The sequence below is a fragment of the Lampris incognitus genome, chromosome 2 (assembly GCF_029633865.1).
Source record: "Lampris incognitus isolate fLamInc1 chromosome 2, fLamInc1.hap2, whole genome shotgun sequence".
Classification (NCBI taxonomy): domain Eukaryota; kingdom Metazoa; phylum Chordata; class Actinopteri; order Lampriformes; family Lampridae; genus Lampris; species Lampris incognitus.
In genome coordinates, this window is record NC_079212.1 from 58,293,839 (window position 1) to 58,311,493 (window position 17,655).

Consider the following 17,655-nt stretch of genomic DNA (forward strand, 5'->3'; position numbering starts at 1 on the left):
CAGTGACACCGTGGTATAGCCCACCACCCTACAGTGATACCGTGGAATAATCCTGCCTACAGTGACACCATGGTATAGCCCACCCTACAGTGACACCCTTGTATAATCCACCCTACAGTGATACCGTGGTATAGCCCACCCTACAATGACACCCTGGTATGATCCAGCCTACAGTGACACCATGGTATAGCCCACCCTACAGTGATACCGTGGTATAGCCCACTCTACAATGACACTCTGGTATGATCCAGCCTACAGTGACACCATGGTATATCCCACCCTATAATGACACCCTGGTATTATCCAGCCTACAGTGACACCGTGTTATAGCCCACCCTACAGTGACACCCTCGTATAATCCAGCCTACAGCGACACCATGGTATAGCCCACCCTACAGTGATACCGTGGAATAGCCCACCCTACAGTATTACCGTGGTACAACCCACCCTAGAGTGATACCGTGGTATAGCCCACGCTACAGTAACACCGTGGTATAATCCAGCCTAGAGTGACACCGTGGTACAGCCCACCCTACAGTGAAAACGTGGATCAGCCCACCCTACAGTGACAACGTGGTACAGCCCAGCCTACAGTGATGCCGTGGTATAGCCCACTCTACAGGGACACCATGGTATAATCCAGCCTACAGTGACACCCTGATATAATCCACCCTACAGTGACACCCTGGTATAATCCAGTCTTCAGTGACACCGTGGTATAGCCCACCCTACAGTGATACCGTGGAATAATCCTGTCTACATTGAGACTGTGGTATAGCCCAATTTACAATCACACTGTGGTACAGCCCTGCTTACAGTGACACCGTGGTAAGTCCCATCCTACAGTGATACCGTGGTACAAACCACCCTACAGTGACACCCTGGTATAATCCACCCTCCAGTGACATCGTGGTATAGCCCACCCTACAGTCATACCGTGGTATAATTCAGCCTACAGTGAGACTGTGGTATAGCCCAATTTACAATCACACTGTGGTACAGCCCTGCTTACAGTGACACCGTGGTAAGGCCCATCCTACAGTGATACCGTGGTACAAACCACCCTACAGTGACACCCTGGTATAATCCACCCTCCAGTGACACCGTGGTATAGCCCACCCTACAGTGATACCGTGGTATAATCCAGCCTACAGTGAGACTGTGGTATAGCCCACCCTACAGTCACACTGTGGTACAGACCACCCTACAGTGACACCCTTGTATAATCCAGCCTACAGTGACAACGTGGTACAATCCACCTAAAAAGTGACACCCTAGTATAATCCAGCCTACACTGACACCCTGATATAATCCACCCTACAGTGAGACCCTGGTATAATCCAGTCTTCAGTGACACCGTGGTATAGCCCACCACCCTACAGTGATACCATGGAATAATCCTGCCTACAGTGACACCATGGTATAGCCCACCCTACAGTGATACCCTCGTATAATCCACCCTACAGTGATACCGTGGTATAGCCCACCCTACAATGACACCCTGGTATGATCCAGCCTACAGTGACACCATGGTATAGCCCACCCTACAGTGATACCGTGGTATAGCCCACCCTACAATGACACTCTGGTATGATCCAGCCTACAGTGACACCATTGTATATCCCACCCTACAATGACACCCTGGTATTATCCAGCCTACAGTGACACCGTGGTATAGCCCACCCTACAGTGACACCCTCGTATAATCCAGCCTACAGTTACACCATGGTATAGCCCACCCTACAGTGATACCGTGGAATAGCCCTCCCTACAGTATTACCGTGGTACAACCCACCCTACAGTGATACCGTGGTATAGCCCACGCTACAGTAACACCGTGGTATAATCCAGCCTAGAGTGACACCGTGGTGTAGCCCACCCTACAGTGACAACGTGGTACAGCCTACCCTACAGTGACAACGTGGTACAGCCCAGCCTACAGTGATGCCGTGGTATAGCCCACCCTACAGGGACACCATGGTATAATCCAGTCTACAGTGACACCGTGGTACAGCCCACGCTACAGTGACACCCTGGTATAATCCAGCCTACAGTGACACCCTGATATAATCCACCCTACAGTGACACCCTGGTATAATCCAGTCTTCAGTGACACCGTGGTATAGCCCACCCTACAGTGATACCGTGGAATAATCCTGCCTACATTGAGACTGTGGTATAGCCCAATTTACAATCACACTGTGGTACAGCCCAGCTTACAGTGACACCGTGGTAAGTCCCATCCTACAGTGATACCGTGGTATAGCCCACCCTACAGGGACACCATGGTATAATCCAGTCTACAGTGACACCGTGGAACAGCCCACGCTACAGTGACACCCTGGTATAATCCAGCCTACAGTGACACACTGATATAATTCACCCTACAATGACACCCTGGTATAATCCAATCTTCAGTGACACCGTGGTATAGCCCACCCTACAGTGATACCGTGGTATAGCCCAACATACAATCACACTGTGGTACAGCCCACCCTACAGTGACACCGTGGTATAGCCCACCCTACAGTGACACCCTGGTATAATCCACCTTACAATGACACCCTGGTATAAAGCACCCTACGGTGACACCATGTTATAATCCAGCCTACAATGATACCGTGGTATAGCCCACTCTACAGTGACACCCTGGTATAATCCAGCCTACAGTGACACCGTGTTATAAAGCACCCCACAGTGGCACCCTGGTATAATCCACCTTAAAGTGACACCCTGGTATAATCCAGCCTACACTGACACCCTGATATAATCCACCCTACAGTGAGACCCTGGTATAATCCAGTCTTCAGTGACACCGTGGTATAGCCCACCCTACAGTGATACCGTGGAATAATCCTGCCTACATTGAGACTGTGGTTTACCCCAATTTACAATCACACTGTGGTACAGCCCAGGCTACAGTGACACCGTGGTACAGCCCATTCTACAGTGATACCGTGGTACAACCCACCCTACAGTGACACCCTGGTATTATCCAGCCTACAGTGACACCATGGTATAGCCCACCCTACAGTGACAACGTGGTACAGCCCACCCTACAGTGACAACGTGATACAGCCCAGCCTACAGTTATGCCGTGGTATAGCCCACCCTACAGGGACACCATGGTATAATCCAGCCTACAGTGTCACCCTGATATAATCCACCCTACAGTGACACCCTGGTATAATCCAATCTTCAGTGACACCGTGGTATAGCCCACCCTACAGTGATACCGTGGTATAATCCAGCCTACAGTGAGACTGTGGTATAGCCCACCCTACAGTCACACTGTGATACAGCCCACCCTACAGAGACACCCTGGTATAATCCAGCCTACAGTGACACCCTGATATAATCCACCCTACAGTGAGACCCTGGTATAATCCATTCTTCAATGACACCGTGGTATAGCCCACGCTACAGTGATACCCTGGTACAATCTAGCCTACATTGAGACTGTGGTATAGCCCAACCTACGATCACACTGTGGTACAGCCCACCCTACAGTGACACCGTGGTATAGCCCACCTTACAGTGACACCCTGGTATAATCCACCGTACAGTGACACCCTGGTATAAAGCACCCTACGGTGACACCATGTTATAATCCAGCCTACAATGATACCGTGGTATAGCCCACTCTACAGTGACACCCTGGTATAATCCAGCCTACAGTGACACCGTGTTATAAAGCACCCCACAGTGACAACCTGGTATAATCCACCTTAAAGTGACACCCTGGTATAATCCAGCCTACACTGACACCCTGATATAATCCACCCTACAGTGAGACCCTGGTATAATCCAGTCTTCAGTGACACCGTGGTATAGCCCACCCTACAGTGATACCGTGGAATAATCCTGCCTACATTGAGACTGTGGTTTACCCCAATTTACAATCACACTGTGGTACAGCCCAGGCTACAGTGACACCGTGGTACAGCCCATCCTACAGTGATACCGTGGTACAACCCACCCTACAGTGACACCCTGGTATAATCCACCCTCCAGTTATACCGTGGTATAGCCCACCCTACAATGACACCCTCGGATAATCCACCCTACAGTGATACAGTGATATAGCCCACCCTACAATGACACCCTGGTATGATCCAGCCTAAAGTGACACCATGGTATAGCCCACCCTACAATGACACCCTGGTATTATCCAGCCTACAGTGACACCATGGTATAGCCCACCCTACAGTGACAACGTGGTACAGCCCACCCTACAGTGACAACGTGATACAGCCCAGCCTACAGTTATGCCGTGGTATAGCCCACCCTACAGGGACACCATGGTATAATTCAGTCTACAGTGACACCCTGGTACAGCCCACGCTACAGTGACACCCTGGTATAATCCAGCCTACAGTGTCACCCTGATATAATCCACCCTACAGTGACACCCTGGTATAATCCAATCTTCAGTGGCACCGTGGTATAGCCCACCCTACAGTGATACCGTGGTATAATCCAGCCTACAGTGAGACTGTGGTATAGCCCACCCTACAGTCACACTGTGATACAGCCCACCCTACAGAGACACCCTGGTATAGCCCACCCTACAGTCACACTGTGGTACAGCCCACCCTACAGTGACACCGTGGTATAGCCCACCCTACAGTGACACCCTGGTATAATCCACCGTACAGTGACACCCTGGTATAAAGCACCCTACGGTGACACCATGTTATAATCCAGCCTAAAATGATACCGTGGTATAAAGCACCCTACAGTGGCACCCTGGTATAATCCACCTTAAAGTGACACCCTGGTATAATCCAGCCTACACTGACAACCTGATATAATCCACCCTAGAGTGAGAACCTTGTATAATCCAGTCTTCATTGACACCGTGGTATAGCCCACCCTACAGTGATACCGTGGAATAATCCTGCCTACATTGAGAATGTGGTATAGCCCAATTTACAATCACACTGTGGTACAGCCCAGCCTACATTGACACCGTGGTACAGCCCATCCTACAGTGATACCGTGGTAAAAACCACCCTACAATGACACCCTGGTATGATCCAGTCTTCAGTGACACCATGGTATAGCCCACCCTAAAATGACACCCTGGTATTATCTAGCCTACAGTGACACCGTGGTATAGCCCACCCTACAGTGACACCCTCGTATAATCCAGCCTACAGTGACACCATGGTATAGCCCACCCTACAGTGTTACCGTGGAATAGCCCACCCTACAGTATTACCGTGGTACAACCCACCCTACAGTGATACCGTGGTAGAGCCCACGCTACAGTAACACCGTGGTATAATCCAGCCTACAGTGACACCGTGGTATAGCCCACCCTACAGTGACAACGTGGTACAGCCCACCCTACAGTGACAACGTGGTACAGCCCAGCCTACAGTGATGCCGTGGTATAGCCCACCCTACAGGGACACCATGGTATAATCCAGTCTACAGTGACACCGTGGTACAGCCCACGCTACAGTGACACCCTGGTATAATCCAGCCTACAGTGACACCCTGATATAATCCAGCCTACAGTGACACCCTGGTATAATCCAGTCTTCAGTGACACCGTGGTATAGCCCACCCTACAGTCACACTGTGATACAGCCCACCCTACACAGACACCCTGGTATAATCCAGCCTACAGTGACACCGTGGTATAGCCCACCCTACAGTGACACTGTGCTACAGGCCACCCTACAGTGATACCGTGGTACAGCCCACCGTACAGTGGCACCCTGGTATAATCCACCCTAAAGCGACACCCTGGTATAATCCAGCCTACAGTGACACCCTGATATAATCCATCCTACAGTGACACCATGGTACAGCCCACCCTACAGTGATACCGTTGTCCAGCCCACCCTACAGTGACACCCAGGTATACTCCAGCCTAAAGTGACACCTTGCTATAATCCACACCACAGTGACACCCTGGTATAATCCAGCCCACCGTACAGTGACAACGTTGTATATCCCACCCTACAGTGACACCTTGGTATGATCCATCCTACAGTGAAACCGTGGTATAGCCTACCCTACTGTGACACCCTGGTATAATCCAGCCTACAGTGACACCCTTATATAATCCACCCTACAGTGAGACTCTGGTATAATCCAGTCTTCAATGACACCGTGGTATAGCCCACGCTACATTGATACCGTGGTACAATCTAGCCTACATTGAGTCTGTGGTATAGCCCAACCTACGATCACACTGTGGTACAACCCACCCTACAGTGACACCGTTGTATAGCCCACCCTACAGTGACACCCTGGTATAATCCACCGTACAGTGACACCCTGGTATAAAGCACCCTACGGTGACACCATGTTATAATCCAGCCTAAAATGATACCGTGGTATAGCCCATTCTACAGTGACACCCTGGTATAATCCAGCCTACAGTGACACCGTGGTATAAAGCACCCTAGAGTGGCACCCTGGTATAATCCACCTTAAAGTGACACCCTGGTATAATCCAGCCTACACTGACAACCTGATATAATCCACCCTACAGTGAGAACCTTGTATAATCCAGTCTTCAGTGACACCGTGGTATAGCCCACCCTACAGTGATACCGTGGAATAATCCTGCCTACATTGAGAATGTGGTATAGCCCAATTTACAATCACACTTTGGTATAGCCCAGCCTACAGTGACACCGTGGTACAGCCCATCCTACAGTGATACCGTGGTAAAAACCACCCTACAATGACACCCTGGTATGATCCAGCCTACAGTGACACCAAGGTATAGCCCACCCTACAGTGACACCCTCGTATAATCCACCCTACAGTGATACCGTGGTATAGCCCACCCTACAATGACACCCTGGTATGATCCAGCCTACAGTGACACCCTGGTATAATCCACCCTCCAGTGATACCGTGGTATAGCCCACCCTACAATGACACCCTGGTATGATCCAGCCTACATTGACACCATGGTATAGCCCACCCTACAGTGACACCCTCATATAATCCACCCTACAGTGATACCGTGGTATAACCCACCCTACAATGACACCCTGGTATAAATTACCCTACGGTGACACCATGTTATAATCCAGTCTACAGTGACACCGTGGAACAGCACACGCTACAGTGACACCCTGGTATAATCCAGCCTACAGTGACACACTGATATAATCCACCCTACAATGACACCCTGGTATAATCCAATCTTCAGTGACACCGTGGTATAGCCCACCCTACAGTGTTACCGTGGAATAGCCCACCCTACAGTATTACCGTGGTACAACCCACCCTACAGTGATACCGTGGTAGAGCCCACGCTACAGTAACACCGTGGTATAATCCAGCCTAGAGTGACACCGTGGTATAGCCCACCCTACAGTGACAACGTGGTACAGCCCACCCTACAGTGACAACGTGGTACAGCCCAGCCTACAGTGATGCCGTGGTATAGCCCACCCTACAGGGACACCATGGTATAATCCAGTCTACAGTGACACCGTGGTACAGCCCACGCTACAGTGACACCCTGGTATAATCCAGCCTACAGTGACACCCTGATATAATCCAGCCTACAGTGACACCCTGGTATAATCCAGTCTTCAGTGACACTGTGGTATAGCCCTCCCTACAGTCACACTGTGATACAGCCCACCCTACACAGACACCCTGGTATAATCCAGCCTACAGTGACACCGTGGTATAGCCCACCCTACAGTGACACTGTGCTACAGGCCACCCTACAGTGATACCGTGGTACAGCCCACCGTACAGTGGCACCCTGGTATAATCCACCCTAAAGCGACACCCTGGTATAATCCAGCCTACAGTGACACCCTGATATAATCCATCCTACAGTGACACCATGGTACAGCCCACCCTACAGTGATACCGTTGTCCAGCCCACCCTACAGTGACACCCAGGTATACTCCAGCCTAAAGTGACACCTTGCTATAATCCACACCACAGTGACACCCTGGTATAATCCAGCCCACCGTACAGTGACAACGTTGTATATCCCACCCTACAGTGACACCTTGGTATGATCCATCCTACAGTGAAACCGTGGTATAGCCTACCCTACTGTGACACCCTGGTATAATCCAGCCTACAGTGACACCCTTATATAATCCACCCTACAGTGAGACTCTGGTATAATCCAGTCTTCAATGACACCGTGGTATAGCCCACGCTACATTGATACCGTGGTACAATCTAGCCTACATTGAGTCTGTGGTATAGCCCAACCTACGATCACACTGTGGTACAACCCACCCTACAGTGACACCGTTGTATAGCCCACCCTACAGTGACACCCTGGTATAATCCACCGTACAGTGACACCCTGGTATAAAGCACCCTACGGTGACACCATGTTATAATCCAGCCTAAAATGATACCGTGGTATAGCCCATTCTACAGTGACACCCTGGTATAATCCAGCCTACAGTGACACCGTGGTATAAAGCACCCTAGAGTGGCACCCTGGTATAATCCACCTTAAAGTGACACCCTGGTATAATCCAGCCTACACTGACAACCTGATATAATCCACCCTACAGTGAGAACCTTGTATAATCCAGTCTTCAGTGACACCGTGGTATAGCCCACCCTACAGTGATACCGTGGAATAATCCTGCCTACATTGAGAATGTGGTATAGCCCAATTTACAATCACACTTTGGTATAGCCCAGCCTACAGTGACACCGTGGTACAGCCCATCCTACAGTGATACCGTGCTAAAAACCACCCTACAATGACACCCTGGTATGATCCAGCCTACAGTGACACCAAGGTATAGCCCACCCTACAGTGACACCCTCGTATAATCCACCCTACAGTGATACCGTGGTATAGCCCACCCTACAATGACACCCTGGTATGATCCAGCCTACAGTGACACCCTGGTATAATCCACCCTCCAGTGATACCGTGGTATAGCCCACCCTACAATGACACCCTGGTATGATCCAGCCTACATTGACACCATGGTATAGCCCACCCTACAGTGACACCCTCATATAATCCACCCTACAGTGATACCGTGGTATAGCCCACCCTACAATGACACCCTGGTATAAATTACCCTACGGTGACACCATGTTATAATCCAGTCTACAGTGACACCGTGGAACAGCACACGCTACAGTGACACCCTGGTATAATCCAGCCTACAGTGACACACTGATATAATCCACCCTACAATGACACCCTGGTATAATCCAATCTTCAGTGACACCGTGGTATAGCCCACCCTACAGTGATACCGTGGTATAGCCCAACATACAATCACACTGTGGTACAGCCCACCCTACAGTGACACCGTGGTATAGCCCACCCTACAGTGACACCCTGGTATAATCCACCGTACAGTGACACCCTGGTATAAAGCACCCTACGGTGACACCATGTTATAATCCAGCCTACAATGATACCGTGGTATAGCCCACTCTACAGTGACACCCTGGTATAATCCAGCCTACAGTGACACCGTGTTATAAAGCACCCCACAGTGGCACCCTGGTATAATCCACCTTAAAGTGACACCCTGGTATAATCCAGCCTACACTGACACCCTGATATAATCCACCCTACAGTGAGACCCTGGTATAATCCAGTCTTCAGTGACACCGTGGTATAGCCCACCCTACAGTGATACCGTGGAATAATCCTGCCTACATTGAGACTGTGGTTTACCCCAATTTACAATCACACTGTGGTACAGCCCAGGCTAGAGTGACACCGTGGTACAGCCCATCCTACAGTGATACCGTGGTACAACCCACCCTACAGTGACACCCTGGTATAATCCACCCTCCAGTTATACCGTGGTATAGCCCACCCTACAATGACACCCTCGTATAATCCACCCTACAGTGATACCGTGATATAGCCCACCCTACAATGACACCCTGGTATGATCCAGCCTAAAGTGACACCATGGTATAGCCCACCCTACAAAGACACCCTGGTATTATCCAGCCTACAGTGACACCATGGTATAGCCCACCCTACAGTGACAACGTGGTACAGCCCACCCTACAGTGACAACGTGATACAGCCCAGCCTACAGTTATGCCGTGGTATAGCCCACCCTACAGGGACACCATGTTATAATCCAGTCTACAGTGACACCCTGGTACAGCCCACGCTACAGTGACACCCTGGTATAATCCAGCCTACAGTGTCACCCTGATATAATCCACCCTACAGTGACACCCTGGTATAATCCAATCTTCAGTGACACCGTGGTATAGCCCACCCTACAGTGATACCGTGGTATAATCCAGCCTACAGTGAGACTGTGGTATAGCCCACCCTACAGTCACACTGTGATACAGCCCACCCTACAGAGACACCCTGGTATAATCCAGCCTACAGTGACACCCTGATATAATCCACCCTACAGTGAGACCCTGGTATAATCCAGTCTTCAATGACACCGTGGTATAGCCCACGCTACAGTGATACCGTGGTACAATCTAGCCTACATTGAGACTGTGGTATAGCCCAACCTACGATCACACTGTGGTACAGCCCACCCTACAGTGACACCGTGGTATAGCCCACCCTACAGTGACACCCTGGTATAATCCACCGTACAGTGACACCCTGGTATAAAGCACCCTACGGTGACACCGTGGTATAGCCCACCCTACAATGACACCCTGGTATAAATTACCCTACGGTGACACCATGTTATAATCCAGCCTACAATGATACCGTGGTATAGCCCACTCTACAGTGACACCCTGGTATAATCCAGCCTACAGTGACACCGTGGTACAAAGCACCCTACAGTGGAACCCTGGTATAATCCACTTTAAAGTGACAACCGTGGTATAATCCAGCCTACAGTGACACCCTGATATAATCCACGTTACAGTGACACCCTGGTATAATCCAGTCTTCAGTGACACCGTGGTATAGCCCACTCTACAATGACACTCTGGTATGATCCAGCCTACAGTGACACCATGGTATATCCCACCCTACAATGACACCCTGGTATTATCCAGCCTACAGTGACACCGTGTTATAGCCCACCCTACAGTGACACCCTCGTATAATCCAGCCTACAGTGACACCATGGTATAGCCCACCCTACAGTGATACCGTGGAATAGCCCACTCTACAGTATTACCGTGGTACAACCCACCCTAGAGTGATACCGTGGTACAGCCCACGCTACAGTAACACCGTGGTATAATCCAGCCTAGAGTGACACCGTGGTACAGCCCACCCTACAGTGACAACGTGGTACAGCCCACCCTACAGTGACAACGTGGTACAGCCCAGCCTACAGTGATGCCGTGGTATAGCCCACCCTACAGGGACACCATGGTATAATCCAGCCTACAGTGACACCCTGATATAATCCACCCTACAGTGACACCCTGGTATAATCCAGTCTTCAGTGACACCGTGGTATAGCCCACCCTACAGTGATACCGTGGAATAATCCTGCCTACATTGAGACTGTGGTATAGCCCAATTTACAATCACACTGTGGTACAGCCCTGCTTACAGTGACACCGTGGTAAGGCCCATCCTACAGTGATACTGTGGTACAAACCACCCTACAGTGACACCCTGGTATAATCCACCCTCCAGTGACACCGTGGTATAGCCCACCCTACAGTGATACCGTGGTATAATCCAGCCTACAGTGAGACTGTGGTATAGCCCAATTTACAATCACACTGTGGTACAGCCCTGCCTACAGTGACACCGTGGTAAGGCCCATCTAACAGTGATACCGTGGTACAAACCACCCTACAGTGACACCCTGGTATAATCCACCCTCCAGTGACACCGTGGTATAGCCCACCCTACAGTGATACTGTGGTATAATCCACCCTCCAGTGAGACTGTGGTATAGCCCACCCTACAGTCACACTGTGGTACAGACCACCCTACAGTGACATCCTTGTATAATCCAGCCTACAGTGACAATGTGGTACAATCCACCTAAAAAGTGACACCCTAGTATTATCCAGCCTACACTGACACCCTGATATAATCCACCCTACAGTGAGACCCTGGTATAATCCAGTCTTCAGTGACACCGTGGTATAGCCCACCACCCTACAGTGATACCGTGGAATAATCCTGCCTACAGTGACACCATGGTATAGCCCACCCTACAGTGACACCCTCGTATAATCCACCCTACAGTGATACCGTGGTATAGCCCACCCTACAATGACACCCTGGTATGATCCAGCCTACAGTGACACCATGGTATAGCCCACCCTACAGTGATACCGTGGTATAGCCCACCCTACAATGACACTCTGGTATGATCCAGCCTACAGTGACACCATGGTATATCCCACCCTACAATGACACCCTGGTATTATCCAGCCTACAGTGACACCGTGTTATAGCCCACCCTACAGTGACACCCTCGTATAATCCAGCCTACAGTTACACCATGGTATAGCCCACCCTACAGTGAAACCGTGGAATAGCCCTCCCTACAGTATTACCGTGGTACAACCCACCCTACAGTGATACCGTGGTATAGCCCACGCTACAGTAACACCGTGGTATAATCCAGCCTAGAGTGACACCGTGGTATAGCCCACCCTACAGTGACAACGTGGTACAGCCCACCCTACAGTGACAACGTGGTACAGCCCAGCCTACAGTGATGCCGTGGTATAGCCCACCCTACAGGGACACCATGGTATAATCCGGTCTACAGTGACACCGTGGTACAGCCCACGCTACAGTGACACCCTGGTATAATCCAGCCTACAGTGACACCCTGATATAATCCACCCTACAGTGACACCCTGGTATAATCCAGTCTTCAGTGACACCGTGGTATAGCCCACCCTACAGTGATACCGTGGAATAATCCTGCCTACATTGAGACTGTGGTATAGCCCAATTTACAATCACACTGTGGTACAGCCCAGCTTACAGTGACACCGTGGTAAGGCCCATCCTGCAGTGATACCGTGGTACAAACCACCCTACAGTGACACCCTGGTATAATCCAGCCTCCAGTGATACCGTGGTATAGCCCACCCTACAGTATTACCGTGGTCCAACCCACCCTACATTGATACCGTGGTATACCCCACGCTACAGTAACACCGTGGTATAATCCAGCCTACAGTGACACCGTGGTATAGCCCACCCTACATTGACAACGTGGTACAGCCCACCCTACAGTGACAACGTGGTACAGCCCAGCCTACAGTGATGCCGTGGTATAGCCCACCCTACAGGGACACCATGGTATAATCCAGTCTACAGTGACACCGTGGAACAGCCCACGCTACAGTGACACCCTGGTATAATCCAGCCTACAGTGACACACTGATATAATCCACCCTACAATGACACCCTGGTATAATCCAATCTTCAGTGACACCGTGGTATAGCCCACCCTACAGTGATACCGTGGTATAGCCCAACATACAATCACACTGTGGTACAGCCCACCCTACAGTGACACCGTGGTATAGCCCACCCTACAGTGACACCCTGGTATAATCCACCGTACAGTGACACCCTGGTATAAAGCACCCTACGGTGACACCATGTTATAATCCAGCCTACAATGATACCGTGGTATAGCCCACTCTACAGTGACACCCTGGTATAATCCAGCCTACAGTGACACCGTGTTATAAAGCACCCCACAGTGGCACCCTGGTATAATCCACCTTAAAGTGACACCCTGGTATAATCCAGCCTACACTGACACCCTGATATAATCCACCCTACAGTGAGACCCTGGTATAATCCAGTCTTCAGTGACACCGTGGTATAGCCCACCCTACAGTGATACCGTGGAATAATCCTGCCTACATTGAGACTGTGGTTTACCCCAATTTACAATCACACTGTGGTACAGCCCAGGCTAGAGTGACACCGTGGTACAGCCCATCCTACAGTGATACCGTGGTACAACCCACCCTACAGTGACACCCTGGTATAATCCACCCTCCAGTTATACCGTGGTATAGCCCACCCTACAATGACACCCTCGTATAATCCACCCTACAGTGATACCGTGATATAGCCCACCCTACAATGACACCCTGGTATGATCCAGCCTAAAGTGACACCATGGTATAGCCCACCCTACAATGACACCCTGGTATTATCCAGCCTACAGTGACACCATGGTATAGCCCACCCTACAGTGACAACGTGGTACAGCCCACCCTACAGTGACAACGTGATACAGCCCAGCCTACAGTTATGCCGTGGTATAGCCCACCCTACAGGGACACCATGTTATAATCCAGTCTACAGTGACACCCTGGTACAGCCCACGCTACAGTGACACCCTGGTATAATCCAGCCTACAGTGTCACCCTGATATAATCCACCCTACAGTGACACCCTGGTATAATCCAATCTTCAGTGGCACCGTGGTATAGCCCACCCTACAGTGATACCGTGGTATAATCCAGCCTACAGTGAGACTGTGGTATAGCCCACCCTACAGTCACACTGTGATACAGCCCACCCTACAGAGACACCCTGGTATAATCCAGCCTACAGTGACACCCTGATATAATCCACCCTACAGTGAGACCCTGGTATAATCCAGTCTTCAATGACACCGTGGTATAGCCCACGCTACAGTGATACCGTGGTACAATCTAGCCTACATTGAGACTGTGGTATAGCCCAACCTACGATCACACTGTGGTACAGCCCACCCTACAGTGACACCGTGGTATAGCCCACCCTACAGTGACACCCTGGTATAATCCACCGTACAGTGACACCCTGGTATAAAGCACCCTACGGTGACACCATGTTATAATCCAGCCTAAAATGATACCGTGGTATAGCCCACTCTACAGTGACACCCAGGTATAATCCAGCCTACAGTGACATCGTGGTATAAAGCACCCTACAGTGGCACCCTGGTATAATGCACCTTAAAGTGACACCCTGGTATAATCCAGCCTACACTGACAACCTGATATAATCCACCCTACAGTGAGAACCTTGTATAATCCAGTCTTCAGTGACACCGTGGTATAGCCCACCCTACAGTGATACCGTGGAATAATCCTGCCTACATTGAGAATGTGGTATAGCCCAATTTACAATCACACTGTGGTACAGCCCAGCCTACAGTGACACCGTGGTACAGCCCATCCTACAGTGATACTGTGGTAAAAACCACCCTACAATGACACCCTGGTATGATCCAGCCTACAGTGACACCAAGGTATAGCCCACCCTACAGTGACACCCTCGTATAATCCACCCTACAGTGATACCGTGGTATAGCCCACCCTACAATGACACCCTGGTATGATCCAGCCTACAGTGACACCCTGGTATAATCCACCCTCCAGTGATACCGTGGTATAGCCCACCCTACAATGACACACTGGTATGATCCAGCCTACAGTGACACCATGGTATAGCCCACCCTACAGTGATACCGTGGTATAGCCCACCCTACAATGACACCCTGGTATAATCCAGCCTACAGTGACACCCTGATATAATCCACGTTACAGTGACACCCTGGTATAATCCAGTCTTCAGTGACACCGTGGTATAGCCCACTCTACAATGACACTCTGGTATGAACCAGCCTACAGTGACACCATGGTATATCCCACCCTACAATGACACCCTGGTATTATCCAGCCTACAGTGACACCGTGTTATAGCCCACCCTACAGTGACACCCTCGTATAATCCAGCCTAAAGTGACACCATGGTATAGCCCACCCTACAGTGATACCGTGGAATAGCCCACCCTACAGTATTACCGTGGTACAACCCACCCTAGAGTGATACCGTGGTATAGCCCACGCTACAGTAACACCGTGGTATAATCCAGCCTAGAATGACACCGTGGTACAGCCCACCCTACAGTGACAACGTGGTACAGCCCACCCTACAGTGACAACGTGGTACAGCCCAGCCTACAGTGATGCCGTGGTATAGCCCACCCTACAGGGACACCATGGTATAATCCAGCCTACAGTGACACCCTGATATAATCCACCCTACAGTGACACCCTGGTATAATCCAGTCTTCAGTGACACCGTGGTATAGCCCACCCTACAGTGATACCGTGGAATAATCCTGCCTACATTGAGACTGTGGTATAGCCCAATTTACAATCACACTGTGGTACAGCCCTGCTTACAGTGACACCGTGGTAAGGCCCATCTAACAGTGATACTGTGGTACAAACCACCCTACAGTGACACCCTGGTATAATCCACCCTCCAGTGACACCGTGGTATAGCCCACCCTACAGTGATACCGTGGTATAATCCAGCCTACAGTGAGACTGTGGTATAGCCCAATTTACAATCACACTGTGGTACAGCCCTGCTTACAGTGACACCGTGGTAAGGCCCATCTAACAGTGATACCGTGGTACAAACCACCCTACAGTGACACCCTGGTATAATCCACCCTCCAGTGACACCGTGGTATAGCCCACCCTACAGTGATACTGTGGTATAATCCACCCTCCAGTGAGACTGTGTTATAGCCCACCCTACAGTCACACTGTGGTACAGACCACCCTACAGTGACACCCTTGTATAATCCAGCCTACAGTGACAACGTGGTACAATCCACCTAAAAAGTGACACCCTAGTATAATCCAGCCTACACTGACACCCTGATATAATCCACCCTACAGTGAGATCCTGGTATAATCCAGTCTTCAGTGACACCGTGGTATAGCCCACCACCCTACAGTGATACCGTGGAATAATCCTGCCTACAGTGACACCATGGTATAGCCCACCCTACAGTGACACCCTCATATAATCCACCCTACAGTGATACCGTGGTATAGCCCACCCTACAATGACACCCTGGTATGATCCAGCCTACAGTGACACCATGGTATAGCCCACCCTACAGTGATACCGTGGTATAGCCCACCCTACAATGACACTCTGGTATGATCCAGCCTACAGTGACACCATGGTATATCCCACCCTACAATGACACCCTGGTATTATCCAGCCTACAGTGACACCGTGGTATAGCCCACCCTACAGTGACACCCTCGTATAATCCAGCCTACAGTTACACCATGGTATTGCCCACCCTACAGTGATACCGTGGAATAGCCCTCCCTACAGTATTACCGTGGTACAACCCACCCTACAGTGATACCGTGGTATAGCCCACGCTACAGTAACACCGTGGTATAATCCAGCCTAGAGTGACACCGTGGTATAGCCCACCCTACAGTGACAACGTGGTACAGCCCACCCTACAGTGACAACGTGGTACAGCCCAGCCTACAGTGATGCCGTGGTATAGCCCACCCTACAGGGACACCATGGTATAATCCAGTCTACAGTGACACCGTGGTACAGCCCACGCTACAGTGACACCCTGGTATAATCCAGCCTACAGTGACACCCTGATATAATCCACCCTACAGTGACAACGTGGTACAGCCCAGCCTACAGTGATGCCGTGGTATAGCCCACCCTACAGGGACACCATGGTATAATCCAGTCTTCAGTGACACCGTGGTATAGCCCACCCCACAGTGATACCGTGGAATAATCCTGCCTACATTGAGACTGTGGTATAGCTCAATTTACAATCACACTGTGGTACAGCCCAGCTTACAGTGACACCGTGGTAAGGCCCATCCTGCAGTGATACCGTGGTAAAAACCACCCTACAGTGACACCCTGGTAT